General features: G+C 44.8%; 1 protein-coding gene across 3 annotated transcripts in view; it reads right to left on the bottom strand.

Annotated features, from left to right (window-relative positions):
• fam135b (family with sequence similarity 135 member B) overlaps positions 1–11,899 on the bottom strand; it is a 43,717-nt gene extending 31,818 nt beyond the window's left edge. For 2 of the 3 annotated variants that reach the window (XM_018731963.2, XM_018731965.2), the window contains exon 1: positions 11,479–11,899. The gene's annotated coding sequence lies outside the window, so the exon portion shown is untranslated. Of the gene's footprint in view, positions 1–5,176; positions 5,235–11,478 lie in introns of those variants that run through there. The other variant, XM_018731964.2, reaches the window with a different exon arrangement.
• Positions 11,900–17,403: the final 5,504 nt, after the last annotated feature.

The following is a 17,403-nucleotide window of genomic DNA, read 5'->3' as shown; positions in this document are numbered from 1 at the left end:
AAAACGCTGCTTTTGTTTATTCCAATTAACACTTTTTTTTCTTTTGTCTCTTTGCGTACTGCAACGTGGATTTACATCCATATGGCCTTACGAGCTCATGCCATACTGTAATCCAATTTAATCTGTACTCTTGCTGCAAAAAAAAGGGATAAAAAGACTATGTTACAACGACAGGTAATGATGCTCCTCTCCCTCGCGGGCCAGAAGACGACTCTATACGAAGAGCGTACACGTGCGTCAATCCGTGCCATGTGACGCAGTGGCAGGTATGACTTGCGAAGCCACCGGCGCGCACTCGGAATGTGCGGCTCCTCCATATAAGCCCGATCTCTCTGTGCAACGCGGAACGCGGCCGGGGGGCCCGTTACGCGCGTTTCCACGTCGGGCACACCTGTAACGCTGAGGTCTGCGCCCACCGCTTTCCGCGAGGGAACGCTGTCGGTTTTTATTTTCCACCCGATGCCGAGCAAAGGCTCTCGAACACGGGCCGAGTGCACGTTCATCCTTGAAGCGCCCAGAAAAATCCCGTTTCACACTTCAAATCTGTAATGGCGCGACAAGACAAGGGAATAACGCGATCTGCATAATCCCCTTTTCGTATGTCGAAATGCCCGGCTCTTCATCGATAGCGGGGCCGCGCGCGCACAGAAACTCGCCGGCGACGATTCTGCGCGATTCACGTGCCCCACGCTGACAGACTGCCCGTATCCTGGAACTGATTTACACAAATTGTGTTTATTCCGAGTGGAAAGGTGGCTCAGAGGGTAGCGCTTCTTCCTGAAAGCTCCTCGGCCGTGTGGTCGGACGTGGGTTTCAATCCGGACAGGCGCGCGTGGAGTTTGCGCGGCCTGCCCGTGTTTCCATGAGTTTCCTCCGGGCGCTTTGGTTTCCTCCCACACTCCAAAGACATGTGTTTCAGTTAAACTGGTGACTCTTTCGTTGCCGTAGCATGCGAATGTGCAAAGAACTGAGCGTGTGACTGCCCCGCGATGGACACTGGTGGCCCAGGTACCAGGTGCTACCCGTGCCTCGCAACCTGTGCTCCCAGGATAGGCTGTGGACCTCCGCGACCCTGAATAGAACAAGCGCTTATCCACAATCCGCATTTTCCATATTTACAAGGCAAAGGGGGGGACAGCTGGTAGTGCAGTGGTTAGCGCTACTGCCTTTGGACCCAAACGTTGCAGGTTGGATCCCCACCTCTGGCTATAGTACCCTTGAGCATAGTACTTGGCCTAAATTGCTCCAGTAAAATTACCCAGCTGTATAAATGGGTAAATGATTGTGCGACCTTCACATTGTAAGTCGATTTGAAGGAAAAAGTGTCAGCTAAACGAATAAATGTAAACTTTATTGGTCGGAAGCAGAGCCACCTGTAGTGCGTGCGCTTACAGTGAGGCGGAGACAGATGAACCACACTAGAGTTACCGCCCAGCGAGCGTTGCGTGTCTACGGGGTGCAATTTGTTAGCGGGAGCCCTTCGGAGCTTTCACGCCGAAGGGTGAACGCTCCCCGCCGAAGCAAATCGCATTCTAAACGGCCGCCCCGTAAAGGTGCACGATAATAAAGCGATTCTTAACAACGAGGCAGCCAAATGCATCGGAGACGGAACAGCGCTTACGTAAGTGACAAGGTGCTAATTTGTTTATGGAAATTGCCACTGTGAAGACACGAAGAAAAATTAAGAGAATTATTGCCCGCCATCCCGTCAGAAGGAGCTCATTATCGCCGTGTGTTTTAATTGAGAAGTCGAGCGCACGGCTTCGAGCGGCACCGCCTTCGTGCTCCGGCCGGCCCGTCTCCGCGTTACAAAGCGGGTTTACCGGGTGCGACGGCTGCTGGGAAAACAGGGAGAACAGAGAGCGGCGTAATGGCGTAACCACGGAAACAGAGAAACATTGCAGGTAGAGGTGTCGCTGTGTGAACCCGTTCCCCATCACCGTAACCTTCAGCACGAGTAGGAAACATTACATTCATCTTTTACTCAACCGCTCTGCGTGAATAATGCTGGTAGACATTTCCGAGGCATTAAACAACAACAATAACGACATTTAAAAGCTGAAAGATTATGACGGCGCAATATACCGCCCCCCTGACGGGGAGGCTTCGGATCCAGCTGGCAGGAGACATTGTGCAGGCCACAAATAAAAATGTTCCTAATATGCTTCCAACTGAACTCTGCTCAACGGGAAAACAAACGCCGGTGTTGTTGATCGGAACAAATATCACAACGTAGAGTCAACACTCGCTGCGCTCGTACAGGATAGCTGTACCACACAACGCTGAATGTGTGTTATGAAAGAATGAAGCAATGGGAATTATTATAGTCTAATTCAGTGATATTGTACAATGTGCTGTAAGAAAAGATGCGACGGATCGACAAATTACTTAAATTTAAAGCAAAGCCAACGAGTCACAGTCTCCCCACTCACGCAGAAGTTCAACTGTACTCTTTTCCGTTTCTGTGGCCCTAACATACAGCCACTGCGAGAGTGTCAGGTGTGTATACACTACGCTCTCGGGGCAGCGTTTCATTATTTCTGCAAGTGTTATGCGTAAAGACACTGAAAAAATTACCATTCTTAACCTGTCCATGATAAATCTGGGCACACACACATTGTTTTTTTTTTTTTTTTTTTTAAAATGATTATTTTGTAGGGGGCGCAGTGGCGCAGTGGGTTGGACCGGGTCCTGCTCTCCAGTGGGTCTGGGGTTCAAGTCCCACTTGGGGTGCCTTGCAATGGACTGGCGTCCCGTCCTGGGTGTGTCCCCTCCCCCTCCGGCCTTACGCCCTGTGTTGCCGGGTTAGGCTCCGGTTCCCTGCGACCCCATGTGGGACAAGCAGTTTGGAAAGTGTGTGTGTGTGTGTGTGTGTGTGTGAGAGAGTGAGTGAGTGATTATTTTGTCAGTATGGGGGTTTGCAGTGGTGCAGGGAATTTGGTCTGTGCCTGCTCTCTGGTGGGTCTGGGGTTTGAGTCCTGCTTGGGATGCCTTGCAATGGACTGGCGTCCTGTCCTGGGTGTGTTCCCTCCCCCTCCAGCCCACCGCCCCACGTTGTTGGGTTAGGTTCCAGTTTGCCGCGACCCCGCTTGGGACAAGCAGTTTCAGTCAATGTGTGTGTGTGTGTGTGTGTGTGTGTGTGTGTTTTGTCAGTTTTGCAGAACAACATATAGAGTAGACCAACATATACGCATTAATTCAGAGTTAGTTGGCAATTTAAAAAAAAAAAAAAAACATCAGTGTCATTATTGAAAGTTGTTTGAGCCTATTCTTAGATCTCAGGAAATTACATTTTTAAAATGAGTCATTTTTTAATGTCTTCATAAAATAAAATTATTTACTTTATGTGACTGTTTGGAAGATTGGCTTTTAAACTTTATTTCTAAAAGGCTAACTAACAGCACTAAGATACTTTATATCAGCTACCGCATGGGCTGAAATGAAACATTTTAAAAAAAGTGCATTATATTGCACAGTTGTAGCGCACAGTCGCAGCATCTCTCATGCCGAACCCTTGCCTTCAGCACACTACTTTCAAGTGGAGAGGTCAACAAATGCGAGAAACGAAGCAGCCGCCGTACCCTTCACTGGTCTCACAGAGCACTCCAACACTGAATAACATCATGCTAATCTAAGCAGTCTTTAAAAAAAAAAAAAAAATCAATCAGTGCAGTTTCATTTTGCAGAAATTCACTATATTTGCACTACAAATAGGCATTTGTGAGCACTGATACAACAATTCTACGGTATCCTCTACTTTTATACATACAGTATGTCATTAATACTACACTAGTCTTATACACTACTCAGTTTTGAGCTAATTACTGCTGTTATGAACCCAAAAAAAAAAAAAAACTGTGATTTATGGTGTAAACAAAGAGGAGGAAGAGGTAACATAAAGGACACTGGTAGATGTACTCTAAAAGACACACACACACACACACACACACACACACACACACACACACACACACACACCCACTCAGAAGGTGCCCCTTCCACGTCCTCCAGCTCACTTGAGTGGGCCTCCTCACCCCAGCGCCCCGCTCACGTACAACAGGACTTGACAGGCGCTGCAGCCTTGTGCTCTTCTGGGCATTTCGTTTCAAAGGTTACCGTCGAATTAAACGCACTCTAAAGAGTGCTGACTTCTCAACACGCCCTGTCCGGACAAATAAGAGTAATAAGGGTGAAATTTTTGGCCCCGGCCTTCTGCGTCGGCCGACGGTTCCAAGTCTGTAAATGCAGAGCGCAGACAAAGCACAGACGCTTTAAACGCTGGCGGTGCACTCGGGGAGCTTATTAACGACACCATCAACACAATGAACTTGCACTGACCAGCGGCATTTCGGAAAGGAGAGAAAGGACCTTAATAAAGGACTGAAATCTGCCCTCGAAAAAATTATACTGTGCTGCTAACGCAAACTCTCTACAATATAATCTTTACACAAATGCAAGTGCTCTTAGCTTACGATCCAGCAACCCCGTCGATAAGTCGACTTTGTACACACACACACACATTGTCTGAAACTGCTTGTTCCAAGCAGGGTCGTGGAGAACCAGAGCCTAACCCGGCAACACAGGGCGCAAGGCTGGAGGGGAAGGGACACACCCAGGACGGGACACCAGTCCGTCACAAGGCACCCCAAGCAGGATTCGAACCCCAAACCCACCAGAGAGCAGGCGCCAGTCTGCCATATATATATAATGTAAAAATATACCATATAAAAATTTCAGTTAAATTTCAGCGAAAAAATATATTGAATAAATAACTTTGTCAGAACAGAGTGCTGTTGTAATGCAAAAGGTGCCACCTCAAAGTCAACCTCAGAACTGTGCACGTTCGGCTCTGAGACAGTGGTTGGTTTCCGGGCCAAATAGGAGGCTGACATGCAACAAAGCACCCGTTTACCCGACAGACAGAGCACGCAGTCCTCCATCTCTCCATTTATAGCCCATGTTTCATTTAACAATATTAAGCTGTAAAACTTGTTCTCGTTGGCTGTAAAGATGCGACATCATGTTTGCAAGGTGTCGGCGTGGCGCGATGACATCATAACGTCTCGAAGCGCTTTTTATGGTTCTGATTAAAGCGATCCGCATGTCAGGAAGCGTGTTCTGCAGAGCGCCCGAATTACCCCGACGCGCTTAGAGCAGCCCTCTACAATCCTCTCACCTCCTCACACAAGTGTCGCTTTGGTTTTTGAAGAGCGGCCACCGAAAGGACTCATCTGCGATGTCTTTCTTGTAGGAGAACGAACGGGGAGGTGTGCTTCCAGTCCGTGGATTCATGTCATCTGCAATTCACTTAAGCGCTTAAGGCAAAGCAGGTTACAGAAATAATATGAGAGCGAATGTTGGCCGAGGCGACATTAAGGAAATGAGCGCGGATGCCTTGGAGGGGATGGCGGCGGGGGATGAGCGTCCTCCAGGTCCCGACGTAGACCGGCTGGCACGGACCCCCGCGGCTCAAAGCGAGCGACCCACCCGCGTCCCGCCCCACGGTGCCGCTCGGAGGTCTCCCGGCAGGGCAGCGCACAAGCGCGCTAATCAACTTACGCCCGTCCCGAGGCCGTCCGCTTTAATCGAGTCTGGCTCCATTTTCGAAGGTGGAGAAAATGAATTCTATAATTAGTCCCGTCTCCAAAGTAAGTGGTGACCGCGGATTCCCGGACGGCTTGGCCAGAAAAGAAGCTCCTCTCGCTAATGGAGACGTCGCCCGCCCTGGCGTGGACTGCGCCGCGGGCCCACCCAACGCTGATTAATTGCTCAGTGTTAAAAATGAACAATTCATTGTGGGCGCAAGCTGCGACAAACACTTCGGTGCGGAACTGTTAAAATGTGTTTATGTTAAAACCTCTTAAGCCGCAGCGTGCTTTACTAGCAATAATATATAATAAACCAGCATCCTCTAAAAACAGATCAATCGATATTGTTACATAGTGAATCGGATGAAAATTATAATTCCAACAAAAGTAATATACATTTTTTTCTAGCTTTAGATATAAATATAGATATACTATTTTTTTTTTCCACATTCCAATACGGTGTTGTATCATCTGCTTATGGAGTAATGACTGGAAAGTGCTCTCTCAGAGAACAGGCTTTCTCTAAGAAATTTAATGTTGTGCTTGTGGATGTTGACTTGCAGCCTGAAGGTTGCTGGTTTCAAGCCCCTCTCCCTGCTACTGCTGCATTAACCTTGATCAAGGTGCTCACCCTGAACTGATGCAGAAAGAATGCCATCATCTATAAATAAAATCATTATAAAGTTGATTATCTGGCATTGTAAGTCCCTTCAGATAAAAGTGTAAGCCAGGTAATGCATTAATAATAATGTCCTGTTACGGTGGTAACAAAAGGGTATCAATCTTGCTTGGCAAGTGTCTACAATTTTGAAGATGGGGTGTCTGGACACAGTTTTTTTTTTTTTCGTTTTTGGCTTTGAAATATATCTATATCTATATACATGCTTGACATGTATAGATGATTTCCAGAGATACCCTGCAGCCACACAATTTCTCAAACCTCTTTTCTTCTGTTTTGTATACATACATAAAAACTGTCTGTGTGTGTGTGTGTGTGTGTGTTTGTATATATATATACATACAAAACTGAATGTTAAGGAGGTCAGAGCTAAAAGGATCTCTAATTCTAACACTATGTGCTTGTGAATGCCTTGCCTATTTCCTAAGGAGAAAACTCACTATGAAATCAGCAGTCTTTTTATTAATTGCTTTCAGCATTTACGTGGGGAAACTTTTTGATGCATTACCATAAAGGTTCATTATATTTGATTTGAGCGAAAACAGCCGAAGAAAGAAAGCATCGACAGCCGGTTACATGGTGCCCTGAGTCAACGCTCTCCCTCAAGGTGCTGAAAGACACGCCTGGTGCTTTGACATGCTGATGTACGTGACACGTCACTGCTGTTCCGCAGGGACAGACTTCAGCGCGTCCTGCCTGTAGCAGCCGGACACGAGCTGCGTTGAAGTCAGCTGGAAAATCCCTGTAACACTACGGTAACAATCCACAGCTGCACGCTGCCATACTAATCAAGTCCAATTCTGAAATAGAACAAACAAATTTAATAAAACTGTGAATGTTTTTTTTCCCCTTCACACACTTACAGTATGGTATATGTTGCCTTTGTTTTATGTAAAATCAAGTTTGGACTGCAGCAGCGCCCTTGATAAAGGCAAATACACTAAATTAATGTATTCAGCAAACCCAGCTCTATGAATGAATAAATCACTGAAAATCTGATTATTAAACACTCTATGTCACCTTGGACAAAGACATCCCTTGTAAACAGAAATACTAGCTGTTTTTATTACTATTATGATTTTATTTACATTACTGCCTTCAGTGTTGTTAGTTTTAGAGTTGCTGGGGCTGCAGTGTAATATGGTGTCATTTGCTGTGTCACTTAATAAATTATGGCATGATGTGGGCCTAAATGATACAGAATGGCTTGTCAGTTCAAAGCTATTTTCCATCCATCCGCAACATCTTTTTAAAATGATGTAGTTACCTATGTTTTCCACACCCCTATATCACAGTTATGAGTTGTCTTTGCCACTCTATTATAATCAGACATTCCTGGTCACAGGTAGCAGTCAGACACTATGAGACATATAATTATAAGGAAATATAAAAAAGTCACATTGTCAAAAAATCACATGTACATTAGTTCCATTATTAATTATTATTTCACTGACTTTGTTCTCCAAAGTCAATTAGAGTGTTAGATTATCAATTTTACAATGATTTACCCATTTATACAGCAGGGTATACTTACTGCACCAATTCAGTGTAAGTATTTTGATGTGGAGTACTACAGAAATAGTATTCGAACCAGGAGCCTCAGGATTGTAGGAGAACAGCCCTCTACCCCCTACAATTTACTGGCACTGGAAAAAACAAAGACACACTAATCTGATACTTCAGCACTAATGAGTAATGACTGAAAACTCTCAAACTGCAGCTTTCTAGAATTTACCTATTGAAACGGTATTTTATTACATATCTGTGGATAGATAGATAGATAGATAGATAGATAGATAGATAGATAGATAGATAGATGTCTATTTGTGTTTATGAGTAGGACTGGATGATGTAAAGGACAGTCCAGTTTCAGTTGTTTGTGTACGAAATTGAGTTAGCACTGTGTCCCATACAGGACTCCTCACTTGACACATTGATGCATGTAACCGCAGTGTTTTCCCCTCAGGGATGCACTCTTGTCTTGAGACCATGAATCTCCACATGACTCTTTCTTAATATGATTGCCAAATGAGCGTTCTCCTGACAAAATTGGAAAGGAGAAATTTCTATACTACATGAACCACAACAACATACCAATTACACATCACAGACTATATGTATCTCTAAAACATAATTTTCTCTCTCTCGCTATGTTTATATATATATATATATATATATATACACACATATATGAGAGTTATGTTTTCGGTATATTTATAGTCTATAGAGGTATATTTTAGGTATACAAGTGCTACCATGTTTACTCTCATTATTTATACACTACAGTGCAAAGTGCACTCAATGAAATGATGTTTCACTTCTCAGTGATAATTGTGTATATATATATATATATATATATATATATATGTATTCTTTTTTGGTGTGGATACCACTGTACTCCTAATGTGAATAACAAGGCAAGTAGTACGAAGAAACAAATAAGTAGAGCGTAAAGATTCTGTACAGGGTCTTGTTGACATACGGAGGATGCCACTGCTTGCAAATGTAGCCATGAGTCGCTACATCTGCTTAATCATCCATTTGGCTGACACGTTTCTACAAAAGCACCTTAGAATATTAAGCTATTTGTTACAATTATTGCCCAATTTATGCAGCTGGGTAATTTTTACTCGAGCAATTCAGGGTAAGCACCTTGCTCAAGGGTACTAGAGCAAGACTAAGGATTGAAGCCTACGCCTTTCAATGTCCCAACAGAAAGCGCTACTTTTACAGTAGAAATGACAAAATCACTTTTACCATAAGTATACTGTTAAATGCATGGGAAAAGCAAGACTTCACGTGTAGAAATTATTTCCCAGCTTGAAAAATGGTTTGCAGACTTATACAGACATTGTGGATGGAAAGCTGGTGGGGTCACGATGACGTTGGCAGAACAGCTGATGACATTTACATCCCTGGCCTGGAGTCCAGCAGGGCCTCTGTGGACACATTCCACCAAAAGACATCGCCATTTGCCACCAGAGATGTCCTGCACACAGCCACAGACATTTGCTCAAGAGGATAACTGTAAGCAATTGCTTCTGTTCTTTATACATATACTATATATATATATATATATATATATATGCTTTAATTTACATTATTGCCTTCAGTGCTTAGTTTTTCCACATATCTTGTCCATATTGTCATTTAATGGCACTCCATCCCTTACCTGATGAATCTTTTTTTTTTTTTTTTTAAATTACGCTAGTAAAATCCGCCAAATAATCTCTGTAACAACAGCTGCACACTAACCAAACAGAGACGTTAAAGCGCTGCGGTTCATTTGCGTAACATAACCTGAGGCACTGCCTCTACAACCGCATACCATCTGTCACCAAAATAAAGCTTTCAAAAAGACAAATCATTGAAACTCCCACCACGTTTTACTCTCCTTCATGTACACTACAGTGCACGCTCAATTGTATATAGTACACTTTTGATGACGTTCAGTGAACTCAAGAGTACAATATTACCATGGTGATATACAGTACAGAATACAGTACGCTCAATGACATACACTATGCTTACTCAAAGATATCGAGTACAGAGTGTACTACACACTGTATTCTACCGTTATATACAGTGCAGTGCACTCTAAATTATATACACTACAGTGTACAGTCCATTCAAATACATAGAATATGTCTGCTCAATTATTCAGAGTATGGAGTGTACTGTACACTGTACTCTATAATTATACTCAATGCTGGGAACTCTTAATTATACAGGATACTCTATAGTATATAGGACACTTTCAATTACATACAAGTCTACTCATCAGTAGGGTACAGTACTAGACTCAGTTATAGTGTACTGTACCCTCAGTTACTGTACAGAATAAGTTTACTCTTAATGACAAGCACTGCACCACAGTGCAGTAAGGTGCCATGTCAATAACGCATAACGTACAGTGCACTCGGTGAGAAAGAGTAAAGTGTTCAGCGGAGTCTCAGTGATAATGAATAACTTGACCCTTAATGATATGGAGTGCAGAGTGTACTATACTGTACAGCATCCTCTGGGCCTGTGGTTATATAGAACAGCAGGCACTCGGCAGTAGAGTGCAGTGTATGGGACACTGACTCAGTAAAACACAGTACACTAGAGTACACTCTCAGTTAAACTGAATTGAATATCTTTACCCTTAATCAGAGAGTACAGTGTACAGTAGACTCTAAATGATTTAAAATACTCTACACTGTTCAGTGCACACTTACAGAATGGAGAGTAGTGTGTACTGTACTGTACTCTCGGTCACATACTGTACAGTAAGGCGACACTGATCGCTCAAAGCAGCAAGCGCTAATAGATAAGGAAATCATATTGAAACGACTGAATTTATTCTCCTTATGTATCCAACAGTTCGGATTATTGTTCGTCACTATAAATATATTAACCGTCACTGTTTTGCACCAAATCTGTATCAGCGAGAGAAGCAAACCCAACTAGATACTTTATTTGAGACCGTGCGGGAGGGGGGCACATCAGGTGCACGCGACAGTTTGACGAAGTTGGAGCCTCTCGTGCCCCGGGCGCGTCGCGCGGCGGAGCCGCTCGCTCGGGATTAATTAGCTACAGTGTGTGCGTCCTCGCGCGGCGCGGCGCGCGCTCCTCCTCGCCGCCCGCTCATTAGCCGCCGCTCTGAGTTACTGTTCGCGGGGCCGGTCAGCCTCCCCGATTCAACGACGCATTCTCTCCCACGCGTACTTTATCATCATTCTCATTATTTTATTGCTCTCCTCACCTCAGTAATTCTGACTGGACGCGTGTCGAAGACAAAGGAAGGGGTAACGTGCTCGGCGCGTGTTATGGTGGCAGAGAGAGAGGAGCGCGTGGAGAGAATCATGCAAATGCGCATCGAACATACTACTCTGTCTGTGTTATGCGGAGAAACCAGGCGATGAAACACTGGCATCCCTCACCTCAGCCTGACTCAGCCCGCAGAGACTGTGACACGCGACAAATACGCATGCCTTAAGAGAAACGCGCAGTGTGTGTGTGTGTGTGTGTGTGTGTGTCCAGCCTCCGTTTCAATGCAGCTGCAGTCCTCTCTCCTCACACAAGTCCGCACCTCTCTGTAAAATGACACACCAGTCGAGTCGTCCGTCCCAAATGCGGCCGCTGACAACGACCATGTCGACCAGCACACACACCGCACAGTAGAGAGCGCGGAAAACACAGCCGGGCGGGGGGGCCGCGCGCACTTACCTCTCGCCCGAACTCGCTGCGACCCTCTGCTTTGTCTCCTCCCGGTTTCTCATGTGCTCCTTCCCCGCTCGGTTCACCTGCCGGGTTGTTTGTGGCTGCGAGTCGGTGCCACGGTGGCTATGCGGATACTCGAGCGCGCACACACACACACACACACACACACACACACACACACCGGCCGTTGCTCAACGACGGCGCCGTCCACCGCGCGGCGCCTCCGCTGGTCCTGCTGCTGCTGCTGCTGCTGCTGTTGCCATGGTTATTGACTCAGCAGCTCGCGCGCTAACGGCTCAGTAACGGGGTACCGTCAGTACCGTCCCCCTCCTTCCCAGCGTCCCTCCCCGGATCGACCTGGGAAGGTCTGCGCGCGCCCGTTTGCGCGTCCTCGCCCTCTTGCTCGTTCCCGTGCAGCCTCGGGGCCCGCGGACGGTTATTGCTCGAGGCACGTTAACCCCTTCGCCCGCTCCGCCGTGGCGCGTGCGGCGTGCGTGTTGCGGCCTTCTGACGTCACGGCAGCGTTGGAAACGAAGCTGGGGCTCTGAAGCTGCGAGCGCGACCGGGGCCGTTCAGGGCGGACGAGCGGTATATCAGTTTGTTTCAGGCGCACTCCCTCTGCAATTTCCTCAAAATTAAAAAAGTGTGAAGTTTTTCAGGATTTAATAATTAACCTTTCCTAGACGATGTAGTCGTCCCAGGCGACATACAATGCCAGATAATCAACTTTACCGTGATCTACCCATTTTGCAGCAGGGTATATTCTCGTACGTGTTCAGGTCAAGTACCTTGATCAAGTATACTACAGTACAGCTGGAGTGGTGTTCAGACCTTCACATTTGGAGGCAACACACCTAAACACTGTGCCACCTGCTGATCCTAATAGAAAAGGTTTAACAACAACTGGCCACAAGGATGAAAAATGGCATCGTCTCAGTGGGTAGCACAGTTAGTTACAGTCAAAGGAGCTGCGTTCAAATCCCACTTCAACATGTTCTATCCTGATCAAAACACTTACCCTGGATCACTGCAGTAAAAAATTCCAAGCTGTATAAATGAATAAAGCATTACAAGGGGGTGTGGTGGTGCAGTGGGTTGGACCGGGTCCTGCTCTCTGGTGGATCTGGGGTTCAAGTCCCACTTGGGGTGCCTTGTGATGGTCTGGTGCCCTGTCCTGGGTATGTCCCCTCCCCCTCCAGCTTTATGCCCTGTGTTGCCGGGTTAGGCTCCGGCTCCCCGGGACCCCGTTTGGGCCAAGCCGTTTCAGACGGTGTGTGTGCATTACAAGTAGCTTAGAATACAAGCCTCATGTTGCAAGTTGCTTTAGAGAAAACCATCAGCTCCATGCTTTACATCCCATTCAGCATTCTCTGAATACAGGAATACATGGCCTATGCACGTTTACATCACAGGCTTCAGCTCTGGTTTTTTTTTGCTGTTTTTTTTTTTTTTTTTCAATTTAATTTAATTTCCAGTAAGCCATGCCAAGAACCCATATACAGCACAAGGACACCCAAGGATGCATGGGGTTTCTCTTGAAAAAGCAGGTCAATTAAAGGGGATATACAATCAGTTTAAAATTTGTGAAAGCTTACCTTTTCTTTTCAAAATGATGCTGATGTGTTTGGAAGCATTTGTTCAACTGTAAACATCAAAATGACCATGATGTGATGCGCAGCATCGATCGCAGTTACACTCACCTCTCTTTGAGTTTGTTTCTGTTCACTGCTACCGGTACAAACAGACAGGAGACTTCCGTATCTGTGTCCCCGCAGAGGCTGTTGAAATAGCAACTTGAAACATATATCTTAGTCAAGTGGATATTGAAAATCCATCGTAACCCGTAGCAGTAGTCCCTGTTGCCTTGCATTGCACTTTACTGCGCGCAGTGATCATTATCTCGAAGCTCCTGACAGCTGGGTATAGGTGGGGGTAGGGGTGGGGGTGGGGGTTGGGGTTGGGGTTGGGCTGGGTTACAGGGATGTCCTACACTACTGAATAACTTCTTCTTATCCCAAGAGACATTGACTGCATCTCCTGTCTGAAGAAGGATGCAGCCACCTTCCTTAATAGCTCGAGGCATCGCAATACTTTATATTATGGACGTCCTGCTTTGTGTTCTCTACTGTTCTAATCTACTCTCTTCCACCCTCAGATATCATTCACTTAATGCCGTTCTCCTCGTTCCTGGGAACTGTCCTAGAGGTGCCCTTCTCCTATTTTGTGTGTTGTGTTGAACACCCATTGGCAGATCAACGTGTTATTTAGTGGTTATCATTCATCTGTTGCTGTTTCTGGTTATGATTCATCTGCTGATGTCTGTCTGATTGCTGTACAATTTTCCTTTTTTTCTCTCTCATACAGATGACCATTCTTCATGGCTGGATGGGATTTGTGTGAGTGTGTGCTTGCGTGTTCACATGTATGTTTGTGCCTCTATGTTGGTGTGATGGCTGTGCGTCGGATGAAAAGGTGCGATGCATGGTGTGTACAGGGTAACTGGGAAGTGTGAGCGCCTGTATGTGTTCGTGCTGTTCAAACCTTTATTTTATAGCTCATTTCATATGCAGAAGATTTCAGGTGTAAGGATGTTATGTGAGCGTGTTTTGTCCGTGCCATCTGTTCCAGTAAACAGCATGGTAGTTAGCTAGCGGCTAGCTAGTATTTGCTAGCAAGTGTCCAGTTGACGGCAGCCCAGCCCGAAATCTGCCAGATTGAAAATTAAGATTTAAAGCAGTAAGTGAAAACATTTATCGTACCAACTGTTCTTCTGTATGTTCTTCTGTTGCTGTTTACAGTAAATTACTCCTGTCTTCAATACCAGGGTCACCATGATCTGCAGTCTATGCGAGGTAACCAAGGGTGTAAAACTAGATACACCATGGGAGTTCCCTGTATTAATGTACCCTGCATGAATTATAGAATATGATCATGCAGAACACATACTGCCAATATGTCAGCTGGAGGGCAGTCCCTTTCTCTCTCACACACAGTTTGTTAACTGTCAATATTATCATGGGGTCCTCATACTGACTGTCATATCACACACACACACACACACACACACACACACACATTTTCTGAACCGCTTGTCCCATACGGGGTCGCGGGGAACCGGAGCCTACCCTGCAACACAGGGCGTAAGGCCGGAGGACACACCCAGGAGGGGACGCCAGTCTGTCGGAAGGCACCCCAAGTGGGACTCGAACCCCAGACCCACTGGAGAGCAGAACCTGGTCCAACCCACTGCGCCACCACACCCCTATGCACTGTCATATCAGTGCAATAAATATTTCATAACCCCACTCCAACAATGCTACAACTAAACTCAATGCTTTGGCACCTTTTTTTGGAGTAACCTAAAAAAACACATTATACCTGATGTGCAAGTCAAACTATATATAACTATTTTTTTCCAGGCTTTAATAGCTTCTTTTCAATTGTCATTGTGATTTTCCTCAACAATGTCCCTGCAAGATTAGCAAAACATACACAAATATTTCTTATGGTCGTATGAAGTCACACAAGGATAATGTCTTAGGATAATGCGTGGACACAAATACTGTGCGAACATGCAAATGACATACAGATGGACTGCATTACATATTACAAAATCCACAAATTATTCTACAAATACAAAAAATGTTGCATATTTATAAATGATGCATTTACAATACAGTTTTTGATGATACACTAAAACTTCCATAGCTAACATATACATGTTTACAGGTCTGATTTGTATTACTGCTTTATGTCTTTCTTGAAATTAATAGAATGCAAGACTGACTTCAAAGCAAAATCCCCTCAGACACATTTGAAATAAAGTGCAAAGTGCTGGTAGGAAATGCTTGCTTCTGCACATAGATTCCCTCCACTGCTGGAAGCTTTAGCAGCTTCTTCCTTTATTTCCTATTTCTCTTATTTAAGGAGAAAAACATCTAGCCAAGTGCCGCAGGCACACTGAGCACTCCAGGACACTGTAGTCTACACTATTGATTCTCATACAGAATTACCTTCTCTGATCCCCACGATCATATTCATAAATACAGCAACCAAGAGATATGCATAATAGCGCCTGGGCAAAGTTTGCTGTTGGCAGCTCATTCTACTCTTAAGGGTTGTTAATAGTCCAGGCCAAGCCTCAGGAGAAGAGCACAGAATGAAAAATTGAATATAAAATACCTGATATTTCATCACTTTTTAAAACCATGTCAGTTCTCCATCAGCCCAGCAGCAGATTACAGTCTCATTCGGTGCAGAGGCAACAATGATGCAAAACAATTCACAACAATTTGGAAAAAAACGAAAACGGCTTCAGTGGAGTGTTTCGTCATGTACGTATGCTTTTCCTACATTTTTCTAGATTTTACGTTAACATTATAGCCAGTGTGTGCAATTCAGTTGCGTAAATACTAAAGAATATTCTGTTTCCTCTGGAATGTGCTCCGTGTTCATTATATATGGTTTATGGAATGGTTAATGTTTTCCACCTAGTGCAAAACAGACTTTTGGTTCTGTTGAGATTTACTGCACCCAATGTAGTCAGACACACTTTGCCTTTGTGCCTCTAAAGATAAGCAACAATTAGTGGCAAACGGCTAATTATCGTTGTCACGATGTGCCGCAGTAAAAAGTAAAACCCCGAGCTCGATCTCTGCACTATGAGCCATTTTCCCACTATGTGGATTAGCATAATAACCTACCTGTAGAAGTCAAGGACAATACTGTAAAGCGGAAGGAGGAAGAATGTAACAGTATAACATCAGTTTTCAGACATGTCGGGTGACATCAGCAAAACTGTTTTAGTTTCGCTCCAGAAATTAAATTTGCAACAGCAGGATGGAGTCAAGCCATAATGAAATGTGTCTGCATTACAGAGGACCAAATAGAGCTGGTGCCTTTGCATCTGAAGGTCACAGGTTTGAATCCTTGCTATTGCTGTAATACCCTTGAGCAAGGCACTTACTCTAAATTGCGCAGTACAATCACCCAGCTGTAGAAATGGATACATACTGTAATTGTACGTATCTTACCACTGTAAATTGCTTTGGATTAAAGTACACACACACACACATTTTCAGAACCGCTTGTCCCTCACGGGGTCACGGGAAACCGGAGCCTACCCGGCAACACAGGGCGTAAGGCCGGAGGGGGAAGGGGACACACCCAGGACGGGACGCCAGTCCATCGCAAGGCACCCCAAGCGGGACTCGAACCCCAGACCCACCGGACAGCAGGACTGCGGTCCAACCCACTGCGCCACCGCATCCCCCTGGATTAAAGTATGTGCAAAAATTTTGTGTACATTTTTAATACTCTATTGTGAGTCACAGTTTACTGAAAGCACCTTTTAAAGTTTGTACGTCTTTGTCTTAAGGTTGAAAAATTTGTAATATGTATTAAATCTGAATCAGAACATTTCTGAAGCATGTGTTAAAAGTCTGTAATTGCAAGGTCTGTAATTAACCGTACAAATGTTGAAAGCAGTTTTTTTTGTCAGATCTCAGCTCTTTTTCAAACATAAATCCTACTGGATTATGTGGCCACGCTCTTATGCATAACTGAATATGGTCTCTCAGGAAAAATGCATATACTGAAAAAAACTGGTAAAGAATGTTTTCTGGACCTCTCTGGTTTAATGAAGATGCACACCTGGTTCTCCCTTTTTTTTTTTCTCCAGAAATGTGCAATTAAATGCACAAATCATATTACCGACAGTTTCTTTCCTGCTTCATGACTGAAAGGCTAAGTGTCTTTTTTCGGCTCTAAGGTATAGAGTATGTGCCATTAAACCTCACAAGTATTGTTTTTGGACCGTACTCCCTACTTAACTGAAGTCAACATGCTCTTCGGTGATAACTAGGTGCAGTGTGACGAGTACACACAGCGTTTATATTTTCAGGAGCCACCTGGGACATCCCCATCATAATG

Source organism: Scleropages formosus, chromosome 23, assembly GCF_900964775.1.
Source record: "Scleropages formosus chromosome 23, fSclFor1.1, whole genome shotgun sequence".
NCBI lineage: Eukaryota > Metazoa > Chordata > Actinopteri > Osteoglossiformes > Osteoglossidae > Scleropages > Scleropages formosus.
Note: the sequence above shows the minus strand (reverse complement) of the source record. Positions and strands in the feature narration are given on the sequence as shown.